The sequence below is a fragment of the Typopeltis vanoorti genome, chromosome 4, assembly GCF_054136105.1.
Source record: "Typopeltis vanoorti isolate ZY-2024b chromosome 4, IOZ_Tvanoo_1.0, whole genome shotgun sequence".
NCBI classification, from domain to species: Eukaryota; Metazoa; Arthropoda; class Arachnida; order Uropygi; family Thelyphonidae; genus Typopeltis; species Typopeltis vanoorti.
Genome location: NC_143552.1, coordinates 157,293,047 through 157,311,583, shown reverse-complemented (window position 1 = coordinate 157,311,583; position 18,537 = coordinate 157,293,047). Strand labels below are relative to the sequence as shown.

The window sequence follows — 18,537 nt, the reverse complement described above, 5'->3', positions numbered from 1 at the left end:
TTCAAAAACACTATAAAAATCTGTTTGAAGCCAATAGTACTGTGGGAAATTATAACTCTTGAAACATTAATGGCTTTCCTGTTCACATTCAAGATGAGTTTGCCAGACACATTACAGCAGCTGAAGTTACCACAGTCTGTAAAGAATGCCAGACAAGAAAATCCACAGGAACTGATGGTCTAGGGATAGAACTTTTGCTCATTCCAAGATTCCAAACAGGAAGGATTTTGCCTGGAGAATTACATATGCTCACCTTCCAGTAAATGTCATCAAATTGAGGCACTTTAACATTGAAGATCAAGTCTGTGATGCGTTAAAGATCTGAAACAATAAAACATGCATTCTACAGCTACCCTGCATATTTGGAACAGATTCTTTTTTTGCAGTACCCCTACCTGTCAGCAATGGGAAAAGAATTTTGATTTTTATAATTAATTAGTTAGGCAAAAACATTGATTTAAAAACCAGCAATATGACATACAAATGCTTTTGAATATTGTATTATGAAAATTTTGTTGTTTGGTTAGACAATTTTTGTATTTAGATAGAAGCATCCTAGGTGATACTGAATCTTTTGGTTAGGTGGTGTAGTTATTGTTTAACTTTTATAGTGAACAAATGTTTAGAGAGGCACTTGAGGATGTAGAAGAAGGAATAAAAATAAACGGAAGAATCATTAATGACTTAAGATATGCGGATGATGTAGTAGTGATGGCAGAAAGTGAAAACGGGTTACAACAAATTATTCAAAGAATTGAAAACTCTTGTAAAGAGTATGGACTAAGAATTAACACAAAAAAGACCAAGATAATAATAATGGGTAGAAAAATAGGAGATAATGTAAAAATAAGATGTGGAGGAAAGATTTTAGAAGTGGAAAGATTTCAATATTTAGGTAGCTGGATCTCAGAGAAAGGAACTTCAGAGTTGGACATTAGAAATAGAATAGGCAAAGCTAAATCGGCATTTATTGAAATGAAGAGAATTTTAATAAACAAGAACACTAAAATAGGCATTAGAATTGGAATAGTTAAAGCAACAGTTTGGAGTATTGCAAGTTATGGAAGTGAGTCATGGACACTAAGAAAGAGAGATATGGAAAGAATTAATGCATTGGAAATGTGGTGTTATAGAAAGATGGAAAAGATTAGCTATACAGAAAGAATATCAAATCAAGAAGTTTTAAGAAGAGTTGGGATGGAAAGAACACTGTTAAAGAATATTATGCAAAGAAAGACTAGATTTGCAGGACATCTTCTGAGAGGATCTTTGGGACACCTGACAAGAACTATATTACAAGGGAAAGTTGAGGGGAAGAGAAGACGTGGAAGACCAACTAGAGAGTGGTTTAATGACATCATGGAATGGACTGGTTTAAGAATGATGGAAGCGACAGACAAAGAGAAATGGAGAAGAGCTGCTCATCTGCTGCAACCCTCTTGCTAGAGGATGCTACCGGACGACGACAATGTAGACCAGCGCTTCCCAAACTGTAGGCCATGGCCCCCTTGGGGACCGTTAGTCTTATTGAGGGGGGGCCGTGAAATAATGAAAACAAAATGTTTTAAGACTAATAAGATAAATAACATCTATCTATATAAAAATATAAGATAATGTTGCACGTCAAATGTGTATGTAAGATGCTAAAAATGTAATATTTGCATTTGATTTTTGCAATATTCACTGTGGTTTCGTATTGAATATAAATGCAACAAATATTATAATAATATGTGTCTGTATTATGATTTTTTTTCGATGGGGGCTGTGAAATATTTTAATTTTTCCAGAGGAGCCTTTACATCCATAAGTTTGGGAAGCACAGGTGTAGACCACCCACATTATGAAATATTCGCCAGGGGTAGAAAATATTCCGTATTCTTAATAAGAGAGTTTTTAAATGGTTCCATCCTCTTAGTTCACACTGGTCTTATGGTCAAAAGCAGGGATGACTGGAGAACAAACTGAAACAGAGAAGGCCAAATCAAGGCAGTTAACTTAGATAAGGCTAATCACCTGGGTATCAGTCATCTTTGGACCTTAGTTTCAGTTGGTGTTTTGGTTGTTCAGTGCATCAGACTGGTGAAAAAGAAAAGAACAATAGCCTTTGCCTACATGATACTAAAGAGCTGAGGCCTTTTTTCTATCTCTTGTACTATCCATCTGTCTTTTCTTTTTCTAATATTACTACAGGGGTGCTTAAGGGTCAAAGCTGTATAACTGAGAGGAGACCTCGACATAGCCTTTAAAGAAATGTGGAGAACCGACCAGGGCCTCTGACCTAATGTCCAATCCTCACCTTCTCGTGGTGCACCCTGTTTGGGTATCTACCTGGATACTGAATGAACGAGGATGGGCTGGAATTTGGGATTTAGCCGACCAAATTGTATTCTTATTGGCTTAAACCAAAATACAAAATTTCATGCCGGCTTGGGCATCGCCCAGTTAAACAAGGCCCCCGTTGTTTTCACCAGGGAACCAGGGCAAACAGCGAAAAGTCAGCTACTGGAACAAATCTGAAAACACACCCCAACTCAACATCACCAGAGTTAAAGATCGGTACTATCAACATAAGAAGTCTGAATGGCAAAGAAATGGAGCTAGCTGAGGAATTAGATAAGTACCAGATCGATATAATAGGGGTGACTGAAACAAAAAACTGACAAAAAAACCAAGGGGATCCAGGTTCAATCTGATCTCCAACTATGCTCTTTTGATCAAACACCACTACCACCAAAATGTACTATGCAAAGTCACTTTCAATGTAGAACAGTACTCAAGACAAAACAAATGTTAAATCACACAACGCAAAACTAGATGTGGTTCTCAGAGTAGTAGTCAAATATCTGCATATTCTTGCACAGGGTAGTGTAATCATGGCATATCAAAGCTATCTCATTTGAAAGTGTTGAAGTCACATGATAGGTGAAACTGATGACTTCTACCTAACAAAAGACATTTGCTTAAGCAAACAGAACAGCGAAACAAGATAATGTCATTTTTGTATTCAGTAAATATGTTAAAATCATATTTTGCCCAAAGGCGATTTTCAGTGTTATCCTACCACTTAGGATGTTTTTAAGATGAACCTAATAAAATTCCAAACATATCAACAAAGTATTTTAAATGTGCATAAATGAAACAATGAGATTTCAGCCAAGAATCTAGAGGTAGTGAGTAACCTACTATAATCCACTAAGCTATCACATAAGGCATAACTAAATTAAAATTTAGGTTAATTGTAATATCTTTTATAGGTGCTTCTACTGTGCTATATTTTTACCATCTTCTCCATGAAAAATATCCCTGAATGGCATCAATCAACTAAAACCTAATTCTTAAATAATGGTAGATAATGGTAACCAAACATTACACTAGTAATTATTTTTATTTTTTATGTTGAGCCCACATATAAGAGATTGGTTGATCAATTATAGTAAATCAGTACCATGTATGGGCAAATCAGTAATCACTAATATTTTACTGTTGCATCAGAGCACACCTAGGAATCCTTTAAATGTATCAGCACATCAAAATGTATACAAGTTACCATATGTATACAAGTTATTGTACTTTTGTGAAATTGTGCAACTACATGTATTTTCTTAGAAGAATATCATAAAGAATAATGTAGTTAATTACCACAGGAGAATGTGTATGTGTAGGAGACTTAGTTCTGTAACCCACACAGAAGCAAATATAAAATCAGAAAGACACTCCTGAATCAGCTTACAGATTAAAAGGAACTCCCACATCAACAAGTATGGCCAAACTAGGTGCTAAATCTATTAGTAGTGCTTTGATGATGATGCCACTGTTACATCAATATTAGTGACATCAGTTAAAATAGCCTTTCTTAATAATTTTTTTACCATTAAATCCAATATTGCCAGCCTAGCTGGCTGAGTGGTTAGAATATCAGCTCTTCAACCAACAGGCTGTGGGTTCAAATCCTAATGGGTGTCTTTAGGTGGGAGGTGAATTTCACTGCCCAGTGTGATACCAACTCCCTGATTATTGAAGGCCTGAAGCGGCTTGAAAAGGTTCTATGTTTGTTTCTATTTTTCTCTAAAGAAAAATAAATAAAAACTATCATATATATAATTAATAAAAAAGTAGAAAAAAAGTCCTTAGCCTACACATGGTACAAATATATTATAGGTTTAATAAAGAAACCTTTCATAGGGAGAGCTACATAAAAAAAATAGTTATATACCGTATTTTCCGGTGTATAAGATGCACCCAAGAAATTTAATACAATTTTCTGGAAAAAACCTAAACTTTAAAGTATGATTTAAAAAATAAATAAATAAATAAAATAACGAATCATTTTTGTTGAAATGGCAATGCCATTTTGCCGATTTACTTGCACCCATTTCAAAACTTCGGTCTCTAGTTCTGGCCACTTCGCAATTTTTCCACGTTCCGCGCGCTTTTCTTTACGCAAATTGTACAAAATCTCCTTCTGACCACGCCAAGTTCTAATCATTTTTTCTGTAGGCGGAGGTCCAAAATGTCTTTCAGCTTCCCTATTCCCGTCTTCTTCTGCATATTTTACAACCTGCAATTTGTAACTTGAAGTATATGAATGTTGCCTGTTTTTTCCATCACTAAAATCTATGGGGAAATATCAAACTGAACACAAAATATCTCAACACGTCAACTCAATACTGATAAACGTCGGTAACTGATTATTCGGATAAGATATTATGAAACTTGAATAGGGGCTCCCCGTTCTTAGTCAATGACGCGCTAGAAGTCGCACATAAATTTGATCACCATTAACCGCCTACAAAGATCTTGGAACATAAAAGGGAGTGCGTATGACTTTGAAAAGAGGAAACAATCTTTACCTTCATTATATAAGATGCACCCCATTTTTAAGATGAATTTTTAAGGTAAAAAAGTGCATCTTATACACCGGAAAATACGGTATATATATATATAAAACTAATTTCAAATTTAAAGGAAAAAGATGTACAAAACAAACACATCATTGATTAAACAAATTAGATATCCTAGAAGCAATCAAAGATATGCGAGAAATATCTAAACCAATACCTTAAGCACAGATGTTAACATCTTTTAGAAATGAGAATACTGAAATATGCAGACAGAACATTCAGAAAAAGATAAGCAGATGATTAAATAGAAAAATGGACTTAATAAATTATGAAGTAATTAAAACACAAACAGCACTCTTGAAATGCACAAAAATATTTAAAATAGCAAGATATCCACTATGCAAGACCAAATGATTACTATAAAAATAGAGAACTTTGTATTGTGTTGTACTAATCCTGGTACAATTAAAGAAACAAACAAACATGCATAAAAACAAACAAACAAAAAACTTATCAACAATCCAGATGAAACTATGATCATTTGAGAATATTTGAATGGAGAGCCTTAATATGTGAGAACCCACAGCCATGAAACTGGCCTACTAAAAGCAAAAACAAATAGATTATTAAGTTTCAATGATACGACAAAAACGATACAGTGAGGATGAGGTTATCCAGAACAGTTTTCTAGGCAAAATTCTTATATTTAATTTTGAAAACCAAAAGTAATTCTAAAGAATGATGTAGTTAATGATACACAGCAAAATCATCATAATCATAACGCTAATTACGGGTATAGACCATATTGGTCTGTTCTGGTCTCATTATCCATCCAATATCCTTTTTTGAGGTCTACCCTGTCTTCTCTTTCTAATTGGCTTATATTTTAGTATTTGTTTAGGATATCGGGTGTTGGCCATTCGGTTTACATGTTCAATCCATTTTTGTTTATAATTGTTTAGTTTTTCTTCTATTGATTATGTTTTTAGTTCTTTTAAAAATATCAGAAAAAATGTCTTCATTCTTTTTTGATCTAATAATGTGTATTTTCACATGGTATATTCTGGTAATTGGACCACATTTTTTTTAATAAGCTATATAAAACACAACAAATTAATAAAAACCCGACAAGTTTCAAAAGTCGTTTGATTTACATCTTCAGGGGTAAAAGGTAACTGAAAGTTAAAACAACAAAAAAAGAGATTAACAGTTCATACTATACAGTTGCAGCGGTCTGACTATTCATAAAATTAAAAATCAGAATGCAGATTCAAAGCAGTGCTGGGTTTAAACAATTCTGGATGATGTAACGTTCTGTTGTTCACGTTCATAATGTCCGAGGTCTAACTGAGGTATATTTTTTATTAAAGCTGACCAAACGTGGTGGAGAATTAATCCTTGATTTTTATTGCATTGTGTTGGTATTTTAAGCATGTTTGCAGCTTCTTTAAATTTCCTTATGTAACAGTTTTTTTTCTATTTACGACATGTTTGTATTCTGCCATAGTACATTGTGGCTGGTGGAGGCGATATGGAAAGCTAGACCCTGATTTGTGTTCTTTTCTGTTTTGCACATCCTTTTGGTGTTTGTTCATGCGAATTTTCCCAGATTTTCCTGTTTGTCATACGTAGCAGATGCCACAAGAATAATAAATTTTGTAAACACCTGGTTTTTTAAAGGATGATGAGGAGGTTTCGGGGGATGTAGAAATCTCAAAATTTTTTCCAGCCTCAGAAAGGCTAATTTGATGTTATATTTGTTAAGTAATTTAGCCATCTTGTCTGTAACATTTTTGATATATGGAAGCGTGATATCGTTTTTGAAATCTTGTTTCTGAGAGATACTTGTAGGAGGTGTGTGGAGGGTTTTTTGATAGTCTTGGTTTCATAACCATTCTTTTGAAAGATCTGTGTTAGATATTCTAATGCTTCATTTTTCTGTGTGGAAATGTTATACACTCTGTCCCTTAGGGTTTTTATTATACCGATTTTTTGTGAAAGGTGGTGGTGTGAGGCTGCATTAAGAAATCTTCCTGTATTTGTGGGTTTTCTATATATTGAGAAAGAAAGTTTATTATCCTTTTCATTGACTTCTAATAGAATGTCTAGAAAAGGCAATTTTCTAAGTTCTTGTTCTAAAGTAAATTTTATATTATTATACAAATTATTTAGGTAATCTTTGAAAGCAATGAGTTCATCTGTTGTTCCTGGCCATATGATGAATATATCATCGACATAGTGTAGCAATTTTTTTTGTTTTTGATGATAATTGTTTAAAGCATTATTTTCAGTTTTCCATAAATAGGTTAGCTACAGCCGGAGAGAGAGGGAAGAGCCCATAGCCAGTCCTTCTTTTTGTTCCCAAAATTTGTCTTGAAACATGAAAAAAGTATTATTTATACAATGTTTATAAAGATCTATGATGTCAGGAGGAAAAAGGTCTTCTAGGAGATTCACAGTTTCGTTTCTTGGAACATTTGTAAATAGGCTGATAACATCCAAACTTGCTAATATGTCTGAAGGTATGTAGTAATGCTGTAGTATGTATGCAGATGAGATCTGATGTATTACCAGGTAAATTTCTTATTCCTTTTTCTATTTGAGCCATCATGTCAATTTTTGGGATGCAAGCATTACTATTGCAAAGTAAATTACCTCAAAGGAATCTTCCTTACACACAATACACTTCCCTCAAAGAATTAAAATCAGACAAAAATATTATTATAATCAAAGCAGATAAAGGGAATACAACAGTAGTTTTGAACTCTGAAAATTATAATAATAAAATGAAAACTTTTCTTGAAGATTCTAATACCTATAAACCTTTAGACAGAGATCCCACTTGCCGTGCTCACAATAAAACCAATGATCTAATCAAAAAGATACTTAATTGGACTGAAGAACTCAAACGAACTCTACATTCAAAACACCCATTAGTTCCAAGAATTTATGGTATACCAAAAATTCATAAGATAGGTATTCCCTTAAGACCGATAGTAGAGACTCTCCGACCTCTAATTTAGCAAAACATCTCACCAAAATGATTTTACCTCATACAGGAAAAACATCTTCTTTCATCAAGAACAGTATACATTTTATTGCAAAAGTAAAATATTGGACCTTCAGACATATTAGCAAGTTTGGATGTTATCAGCCTATTTACAAATGTTCCAAGAAACGAAACTGTGAATCTCCTAGAAGACCTTTTTCCTCCTGACATCGTAGATCTTTATAAACATTGTATAAATAATACTTTTTTCATGTTTCAAGACAAATTTTGGGAACAAAAAGAAGGACTAGCTATGGGCTCTTCCCTCTCTCCGGCTGTAGCTAACCTATTTATGGAAAACTTTGAAAATAATGCTTTAAATAATTATCATCAAAAACAAAAAATATGGCTACACTATGTCGATGATATATTCATCATATGGCCAGGAACAACAGATGAACTCATTGTTTTCAAAGATTACCTAAATAATTTGCATAATAATATAAAATTTACTTTAGAACAAGAAGAACTTAGAAAACTGCCTATTCTAGACATTCTATTAGAAGTCAATGAAAAGGATAATAAACTTTCTTTCTCAATATATAGAAAACCCACAAACACAGGAAGATTTCTTAATGCAGCCTCACACCACCACCTTTCACAAAAAATCGGTATAATAAAAACCCTATGGGACAGAGTGTATAACATTTCCACACAGAAAAATGAAGCATTAGAATATCTAACACAGATCTTTCAAAAGAATGGTTATGAAACCAAGACTATCAAAAAAACCCTCCACACACCTCCTACAAGTATCTCTCAGAAACAAGATTTCAAAAACGCTATCACGCTTCCATATATCAAAAATGTTACAGACAAGATGGCTAAATTACTTAACAAATATAACATCAAATTAGCCTTTCTGCAGCTGGAAAAAATTTTGAGATTTCTACATCCCCCGAAACCTCCTCATCATCCTTTAAAAAAAACCAGGTGTTTATAAAATTTATTGTTCTTGCGGCATCTGCTACGTAGGACAGACAGGAAGATCTGGGGAAATTTGCGTGAACGAACACCAAAAGGATGTACAAAACAGAAGAGAACAAAAATCAGGTCTAGCTTTCCATACCACCTCCACCGGCCACAATGTACTATGGCAGAATACAAACATGTCGTAAATAGAAAAAAAAAACGTTACATAAGGAAATTTAAAGAAGCTGCAAGCATGCTTAAAATACCAACACAATGCAATAAAAATCAAGGATTAATTCTCCACCAAGTTTGGTCAGCTTTAATAAAAAATATACCTCAGTCAGACCTCGGACATTATGAACGTGAACAACAGAACGTTGCACCATCCAGAATTGTTTAAATTCAGCACTGCTTTGAATCTGCATTCTGATTTTTAATTTTATGAATAGTCAGACCGCTGCAACTGTATAGCATGAACTGTTAATCTCTTTTTTGTTGTTTTAACTTTCAGTTACCTTTTACCCCTGAAGATGTAAGTCAAACGACTTACGAAACTTGTCAGGTCTTTTATTAATTCATTGTGTTTTATATAGCTTATTAAAAAAACATGTGGTCCAATTACAGGAATATACCATGTGAACTTCTAAACCACAGAAACCTCCACTTACGTGTATTTTGCAGTTCTTTTCATAAATCTCATTTTACCTGTTTTTATTTTTTGTTTATTGCCCAAATTTCACTGCCATATAATAATGTGGGCACTGCTAAAGTATTGTATATTTTCAAGCGTGTTTCTTTTTGTACTATATTTGGGTTGAGTGTTCTATTTATCAGGCCTATAATCTGTAAAAATTTTGTAGTTTTTAATTTTATGCCTTTTTCTCCTTCATATGATATTTCACATCCAAGATAACTGAAAGTATTTATCTGTTCTATTATTTTATTATTAATAACTAGTTTACTTCTAAGGAGTTTGTCCACAAAATGCCATTGTTTTAGTTTTATCTATAGAAAATTTCATTCCAAACTGTTCTACTATAACATTTAAATTATATATTGCTCTTTGTAAATCGTCTTCTTTATCTGATATTATTACCTGATCATCTGCAAATAATAGTGTATTTATTTTGTTATTCCGTGAAATTTCTATACCTTGATTGTTTAAGGTGTTCCACTGTATTAATATTTCATTAATGCAAATATTGAAGAGTGAAAGAGACAGAGGGCATCCCTGTCTTACTCCTTGGTTTATAGATTGTTTTTCAGACAACTTTTCATTTATTTTTATTTTATTATCTTTGTATATATTCAATATTGCATGTAGTAATATATTAGGTATATTTATTCTTTGTAATATATCAAACAGTATATATCTTTTTACTTTGTCAAATGCTTTTTCGTAATCTATAAACAAAAGATGAGTTTCTAAATTAAATTTTCTTCTTTTTTCTAAGTAGTTTTAAACAGAAAGCTGCATTCATTGTACAGCATCCTTTTCTAAATCCATTTTGACATTCTAATAATATTTTTTCACTGTATATTTTTAGTTTTTCATTAAGTATTCTACTATATATTTTGTAGCATGTATTCAATAAACTAATACCTCTGTAGTTAGCAGGTTTTGTTTTATTCCCTTTTTTAAATATAGGTATTAGTCCATTTGTCTATATTTTATTTAAAAATTTTAATAATGTTTGATGAAGTTTTTTTCCAGGAAATTTATACAGTTCGGAGTTTATCCCATCTTCTCCTGCTGATTTGCCATTTTTTTATTTTATTTAGGTTGTCCTTTAATTCTTTCATTGTTATTATATCATTTAAAGTATTTTGTAAATTTCTGATGTAATTATTTTTGATGCCAGTATTATCCGTCCAAAGATCTGTAAAGTAATCCAAGAATTCTTTTACATCTATTTCACAATTTATATTTGCAGTTTCTTTTATATCTGCATCCATGTGTTTTAATATTTTGTACACATTGGGTCTTATTTTGTATATGTCATTTTCTAGATATGATACAAATTTTTCCCAGCTTTCTCTTTTTGGCCATTGCTTGTCTTTTTTTGTATTCAATTTCATATTCTTGTTTTTTGCTACTTAACCATCTTTAAAAGCAAGCTTTTCATTTTCAATTATTGTTTTTATTTCATTGTCCCATATATGTAATTTTTTATTTTTATGATATTTTTTGTATGTTCCTAGACTTTCATATGCTGCTGATGCAATAATTTCTTTTATATTATTCCATTATTTCTTATTTCTCAATCTTAATTTTCTTGTATTTTTTCTAAGTGGTTATTGATCCTCTGTTGGTACAAATTTCTTATAGTTGAATCATTTAGTAGTCTTACTTTGTAATCAGATTTTGTTTCTCTAGTTTGTTTATTTATTTTTTTTGTATTTTTTGTAGCCAGTTTGGTGGAAACCTTAGTTTTGCCTGTACTAAATAGTGATCTGTGTTAATCTCTAGCCCTCTTCTAACTTTAACATCTAGGAAGAGGTTTGCTGCTTTTCATTTGCTATAAAGTGGTCTATTATTGATTTTTGCCCTCTTGCACACCATGTATATTTATGTATATTTTTATGTTTGTAAAATGTATTCATTATTTTTAAATTATTATATATTGTATAATCAATGAGTCACTTTCCATTTCTGTTTACTGTTGGTTCTCCAAATTTTTGTATATTATTGTTAATTTTTTTCATTCCTATTCTGGCATTAAGATCTCTGGCTATAATTATATGGTCTGTTTTTTTATTTTTCATATATTCCTTGTAACTTTTTATAAAAGTAACCATTTTCTTCTTCTTTTCCTTCTTCAGGGGCATACACTCCAACAACTGTTAAATTTTCTTTATTTAATTTTAATCGCACTTCTAATATTCTTTCATTCCAGTATGTAATAATGAGTTATTTTTGCTTTAATTGATTTATGGATCCAAATCATTACACCAGCTTTTGCATGTATTTGTTTGACCACTCCACTATATATGATATTGTAATTAGCTGTTTCTTTTGTTCCTTTAAGTTTCTTTTTTGTTTCTGTAAGAACTGCAATTTCTATATTTTCGTCATTTAAAATTTTATCTAATTCTTCTTCTTTATGTGCTATGCTTCTAATGTTCCATGTAGCATATTTTACCATATTTTTTTCCCCCAAAAGCTTCTTAACCTTTTCCAGTTTGTAGACATTTCCCATGTTTTCGGTCCGGTTTGGATTTCGTTGAGACTTGAAAGTAATATGTGTTTCCCTATGTCAAGTGACATAGGGAAACACATATTTTTCAAAATGTGTATAGGTATCCTAGTGGTGGGGCTGCCACCTTAAAACTAGGCTTGCCTTTTTTTTTTTTTTTTTTAGTAGATAGTGGAAAACTAGATTGAGAGGAAAGAGTCACCCCCCCCCCCGAATGGCTCTAATAGCATGGGGGGGGGGGGTAAGAAGTAAGAGAGAGTAGAGGAAAGAAGAGTAGAAGACCAGTCTCGAGATATGATATACTGTATGAAATCAGGTCTAGCTCGGGTTTGCCATGCCCGTATTCACCAATGTGACTGAGAGAACATAGCAATACATAGCAAATATTCTGATTATTTGCATCTATAAAAGAAAGTGAACTAGGATAGTACTAAATAAAAAAAAGTTTAAATTCTAATGACAGGTAGGAAACTTAGAATAAGAACAACCTGAAATATGAAGTCAATGAAGATTCATATATTAAGGATTACAAATCTGTTCTAAAGACCAAACATGATACTTCTGTCCTCCAATAAGATGTTACTCAATGGATGATGAAAATTATTCTCCACCTGAACACATTCACGAGCATCTGTGTTAGAGTGGATTCAGCTAGATAACCAAGAGATACTATCTGCTCATCCAATCATGCCAATGAATGAATAGTAAAAACCTTAGGAATGACAGGAGGGCTCGAGACTGAAAACTGGAAGTCTACGAAGAATGAACAGAATTATCCGACTATATTTATTCACGACTAATGATTTCATCATCATCAATTTTCTGATATGTACCCTCTAGGGCCACAGAGTATACTATAACATTACAACATGATTATGTTTACATTATTAATGACTTTTACCTTTGAAATGAGAAGATAATTAGAAATATATACACGTTTGCACAAGAATAATGTTTAATTTGCCAAATATTTCGGTCTGAATATTACAGACCATCTTCAGTGGCTACATAGGAATAGTTTTAAAAAACAAAGTGGAATACGAACAGCTGATCATTCACATAACAAGCTGCGTGATGTCATATCGCTAAGTATTAGAAGAGTAAACATTTTTAAAGTCATAATTAGAAATATTAATTCAGAAATTCATATAATAATCTTAAATAACATTAGACTAATATAGGAAATTTACAAAAAAAAAAAAAAAAAAAAAAATTAATGTGTTATCCTGATTTAAACTTTCCCAATTTTTTGTTATAGATATAGAGTCATTACGATTCAAGTTAGGATGTTGAAGTAAGGCCTCCACACTTTCTTTAAATAAACGTTCAAATTTGTAGTGACATCTGTGTAGGAGGACAGTCTTGGACCAAAGGATGTTGTGGCTTGTTTCTAATCCATGCTGAGCTAATCCAGATTTCTCAGGTTTGTTGTGTTGAATTGATGACTGATGCTCTTGAATTTTTTTTTCGATAGAACGTCCAGTTTGTCCAAAGTAGGAAAGATTACAATTACAAGGAACTTGATACACACCAAGTAGAGACAAGGTTGAGTGTTTATCTTTAGATGAAGGAAAATGGGTGGATAATTTGTTAATATGTGTATAAGCGGCTGTTAAATCATATTTCTTCAGAATTCTTGAAATTGGTTCTGAAATCCTGGAAATGTAAGGAATTGGAACTCGACGTATTGAATTTTTGCTGTTCTATGTTGGATTGTAAGAATCGAAAAGATGTTGTGTACTCTTTTCGGAGAAGCCATTTAGTTTCATGTGATGTTTGATAGTCGAAAGTTCTTTCTGTAATAAATGAGAAGTTGAACAGTTAGTTTTGGCTCATTGGATTAAACATTTTATGATTCCTGTTTTTTGACAAGGTGATGAACAGATTCTTTGAGAATATAATGACCTGTGAAAGTTGGTTTTCTGTAAACTGTTGCTGTAAGAATACCAGAAGGTGAACGGATGAGAAGGACGTCTAAAAAAGATAACTTTTCTTTTTCAATCTCCATGGTAAACTTTATATGAGGATGTAAGGAATTGATACTGCTTAAAAAGGAATGTAAGGAGTCTGTTGTGAAGCCATACAGCAAAGATGTCATCTATAAATCTAACCCAAAAGGATGGGTGAGGGAATATAGATGAGAACAGGACTTCTAGATGTTCTAAATAAAAGTTGGCAAGAGCAGGAGAGAGTGGACTTCCCATGGCTGTTCCTTCCACTTGGTTGTAAAATTTGTTTTGACATAAGAAATATCCTGAGTGCATTATGAAATCAAATAACTTTATAATATCTTATGGGAAGATGCCAGCAAGTAATTCTAAAATCTCTTTGAGAGGTACATTCGTATATAAAGATTCTATATCAAAGATAACCATAAGATCTGTAGGTTGTAAAGTGATGTTTTTCAATTTATTTAAGAAATCAGAAGAGTTTTTCAAAAAAGAGCATGAGTTGCCAATGTGTGATTTCAATAATTTAGATAGACATTTGGCTATGCGATAAGTAGGAGAATCAATACAATCCACTATAGGGCGAAGAGGAATATCTGTCTTGTGTATTTTTGGTAGACCATAAAACCTGGGAGGCCTTGCAAAATTAATTTTTTGTCTTTCAATAGTGTCTACATCCAAACATGACCTCATCTATCAGGGAATTTAATTTCTTCAGATGTCTGTTGGTTGGATCATAATTGAGTTCTTGATATGTTGAGCGATCTCGAAGTAAAAGGGAAAGTTTTCTTCTATAGTTTCAAGTGTCCACAATTACTGTCGCTTTCTCCTTGTCAGCTTTAGTAATGATGAGGTGACTGTTGTTTCTTAAGGAACGTATAGCTTTCTTTTCAGAAGGAGATATGTTCGAAGGAGGAAGCTTGGCTTTAAGTAGCAAAGAAGCAACTTCTAGACAGAGAGCATTAGCTTTTTTTTTCACTTGACAGATGAATGAGGTTCAGTTCGATATTAACTAGATAATCTAGATATGGAATCTTTTTAGGGACTAAAGAGAAATCATTTCCTTTTGAGAGGATGAGTGTTTCATTATTAGCCGACCAGATACGTTGGCGATTCAATTATCTGGAACTTGGAACAGCTTGATTTGTTTAGAAACAAGAACATCATGTGGTTTAGATGTTGATTCTGTTGTTTATACGAACGTTGTAAAGAGCATTTAGCTACATTCAGAACTATGTTTGAAAGATATGGTTCTAAGTTTGTGGAGATATAGGTGCGGAGATCAGAAACTTGATGAATGTTAATAGATACATAGACGACATCTTTGCTGTATGGCCTCACAACAGAGACTCCTTACCTTCCTTTTTAAGCAGTATCAATTCCTTACATCCTCGTATAAAGTTTACCATGGAGATTGAAAAAGACAACAAGTTATCTTTTTTGGACGTCCTTCTCATCCGTTCACCTTCTGGTATTCTTACAACAACAGTTTACAGAAAACCAACTTTCACAGGTCATTATATTCTCAAAGAATCTGCTCATCATCCTTGTCAAAAAACAGGAATCATAAAATGTTTAATCCAATGAGCCAAAACTAACTGTTCAACTTCTCATTTATTACAGAAAGAACTTCCGACTATCAAACATCACATGAAACTAAATGGCTTCTCCGAAAAGAGTACACAACATCTTTTCGATTCTTACAATCCAACATAGAACAGCAAAAATTCAATACGTCGAGTTCCAATTCCTTACATTTCCAGGATTTCAGAACCGATTTCAAGAATTCTGAAGAAATATGATTTAACAGCCACTTATACACATATTAACAAATTATCCGCCCATTTTCCTTCATCTAAAGATAAACTCAACCTTGTCTCTACCTGGTGTGTATCAAGTTCCTTGTAATTGTAATCTTTCCTACTTTGGACAAACTGGACGTTCTATAGAAAAAAGAATTCAAGAGCACCAGTCATCAATTCAATGCTGAGAAATCTGGATTTCCTCAGCATGGATTAGAAACAAGCCACAACATCCTTTGGGCCAAGACTCTCCTCCTACAGAGATGTTGCTACAAATTTGAACGTTTATTTAAAGAAAGTGTGGAGGCCTTACTTCAACGTTCTAACTTGAATCGCAATGACTGTATATCTATAACAAAAATTTGGGAAAGTTTAAATCAGGATAACACATTAAATTTTTTTTTGTTTGTTTGTAAATTTCCTATATTAGTCTAATGTTATTTAAGATTATTATATGAATTTCTGAATTCATATCTTTAATTATGACTTTAAAAATGTTTACTCTTCTAATACTTAGCGATATAACATCATGCGGCTTGTTATGTGAATGATCAATTGTTCATATTCCACTTTGTTTTTTAAAACTATTCCTATGTAGCCATTGAAGATGGTCTGTAATATTCAGACCGAAATATTTGGCAAATTAAACATTATTCTTGTGCAAACGTGTATATATTTCTAATCATTATGTCAGAAGTATCGTTAAAAAATCGAGAAGATAATTGTTGTTGTTATTGTTATGTACCATCCAGTTGTTTTCAACTCTTGGTGATCCTGTGAACAAAGGCTGTCCATCCCATATGACCTCTTGTCCTTTAAGTAATTGTAAGCTCAAGTTGGTAAGTTTTTTTATTTTGTCATTCCAAGTCTTTTGTGGTCTTCCTCTTCTCTTTCCTCAATCTTCCATAACAACCTTTTCCAATGATTCATCAGCCCACATAATATGACCAAAGTACATCAACTTCTGTTTAGTGATCATTGTCTCCAAATAGCATTCTGTCTTTATATTTTCTAAAACCTTCTTATTGGTCATTCTTGCAGTCCATGGGATTCTAAATAGTTTCCTCCACCTATAATTCAAATTAATCAATTCATTTTCTGTCTTCCTTCTTGAAAATCCAGCTTTCACATCCACATCTCATTACTGGAAATACCACTGCTTTGACAATTCGAACTTTCATGGCCATACTCACACCTCTATCTTTCATAATTTTTGTCAGGTTTAACATTGCTTTCTCCACCCCCCCATGACTATCCTTCTTTTAATTTCATCTTCACATTTACCATCATTTCTGATTCTGGACCCTAGTAAATCATAACTTTCAATGAGCTCTATTTTATCTCCCTCTATTACAAATTCATTTAAATTGCCAGAAGCCATCGCATTTTGTTTTGCTGATGTTTAAATTAACCCTGGATTTGTTACTTTCCATCTTAACCAATAGAATCAACAGCTCTAGATCTTCCTTAGTTTCTGCTATGAGGGTTGTATCATCTGCTTATCTTAAATTATTTTTCTGCCACAAATCTTAATCCAGCTGGATCTAAATCAGTTATTCTCATAATATATTCAATATAAATATTAAAAAGGTAGGGAGACAGTATACAACCCTGCCACACCCCTTTTCCCACTCGAACACTGTATGTTTTTCCAAAGACTGTTTTTACTGAAGCTTCTTGGTTGTCATAAGGCTATTATCAGGAGAATTAGATGTTCATGTATTCCCATTGATCTTATTACAATCCACAGTCTGTTGTGATCCATGTAATCAAAAGCTTTCTTATAATCAATAAAACAGATGAATACTTCCTTCTGAAATTCTCTATTGGCATATGGCTCCAACCGTTGTTGTGTCACTTTCAGAATAAATTTACTTGCATGTGAAATTAAAGCAACGGTTCCATAATTCTCACAATCTTTAGGATTTGATTTTTTTTTTTTTTTTTTTTTTTTGGAATTGGGATGAATACTGATGTTTTCCAATCTCTAGGTCAGTATATTTTCTCCCAAACCTGTTGACAAATTTCAGTCAATATATTCACTACTTCATCCTCAGTTGCTCTCAATAATTCCAATGACACACCATCAGCTCCAGGAGCTTTTCCTTTTGACAACTGTTCCATTGCTGATATCGCTTCACTTTTCATTATTATGGGTTCCTCAACAAATTCGCTCCTTTCAAATAATCTCCTTCAATATCATTATCTTTCTTGTACAAATTCTCTACATACTCTTTCCATCTGTGTTTCACTGCTTCTTCTCCCATCAGACATTTACCTGAATTACTTACAACTCCTAATCTAGGGATAAACTTCCCTTAAACAGATTTTTTTTGTTCTACAGATAATACTGCTTTCTTCAATTTCCTTGCATCTTTTGTTTAGATGTTTTTCCATATCTTTCCTAGCCTAATCTTTTCTTTGTTTCTCCGAAGTTTAATTTTTCTTCTTTCCTCTGCTATTTGAATAGCTTCAACCATCTATAATCTTTCTTTCTTTCTTTCTTGTTGCTTTATCCGAAGTCTTCTTTGCTACTTCTATGACGGTATATTTTGTTTCTTCCCATAGTTCTTCTAATTCTCTTCCTGTCTTCTCCAAACTTTTTAATTTCTTTCTGACTTCTACTTTAAATGCTTCATTTATAGGATTCAAATGAAATCTGATTCTGTCCTTTTGTTTCTTCTTAGCTCTTAGTTTCAATTTAACTTCGGCTATCAATAATTCAAGATCTGTCCCACAGCCTGCACCAGGTAGTGTTTTTGCTGCTTGGATAGCACTCCTCCACCT

At 32.7% G+C, this 18,537-nt stretch overlaps 1 protein-coding gene across 1 annotated transcript in view; it reads right to left on the bottom strand.

Moving 5' to 3' along the window:
- LOC150107785 (pre-rRNA 2'-O-ribose RNA methyltransferase FTSJ3) overlaps positions 1-18,537 on the bottom strand; it is a 288,470-nt gene that overhangs the window by 10,975 nt on the left and 258,958 nt on the right. The gene's annotated exons all lie outside the window — the stretch shown is intronic.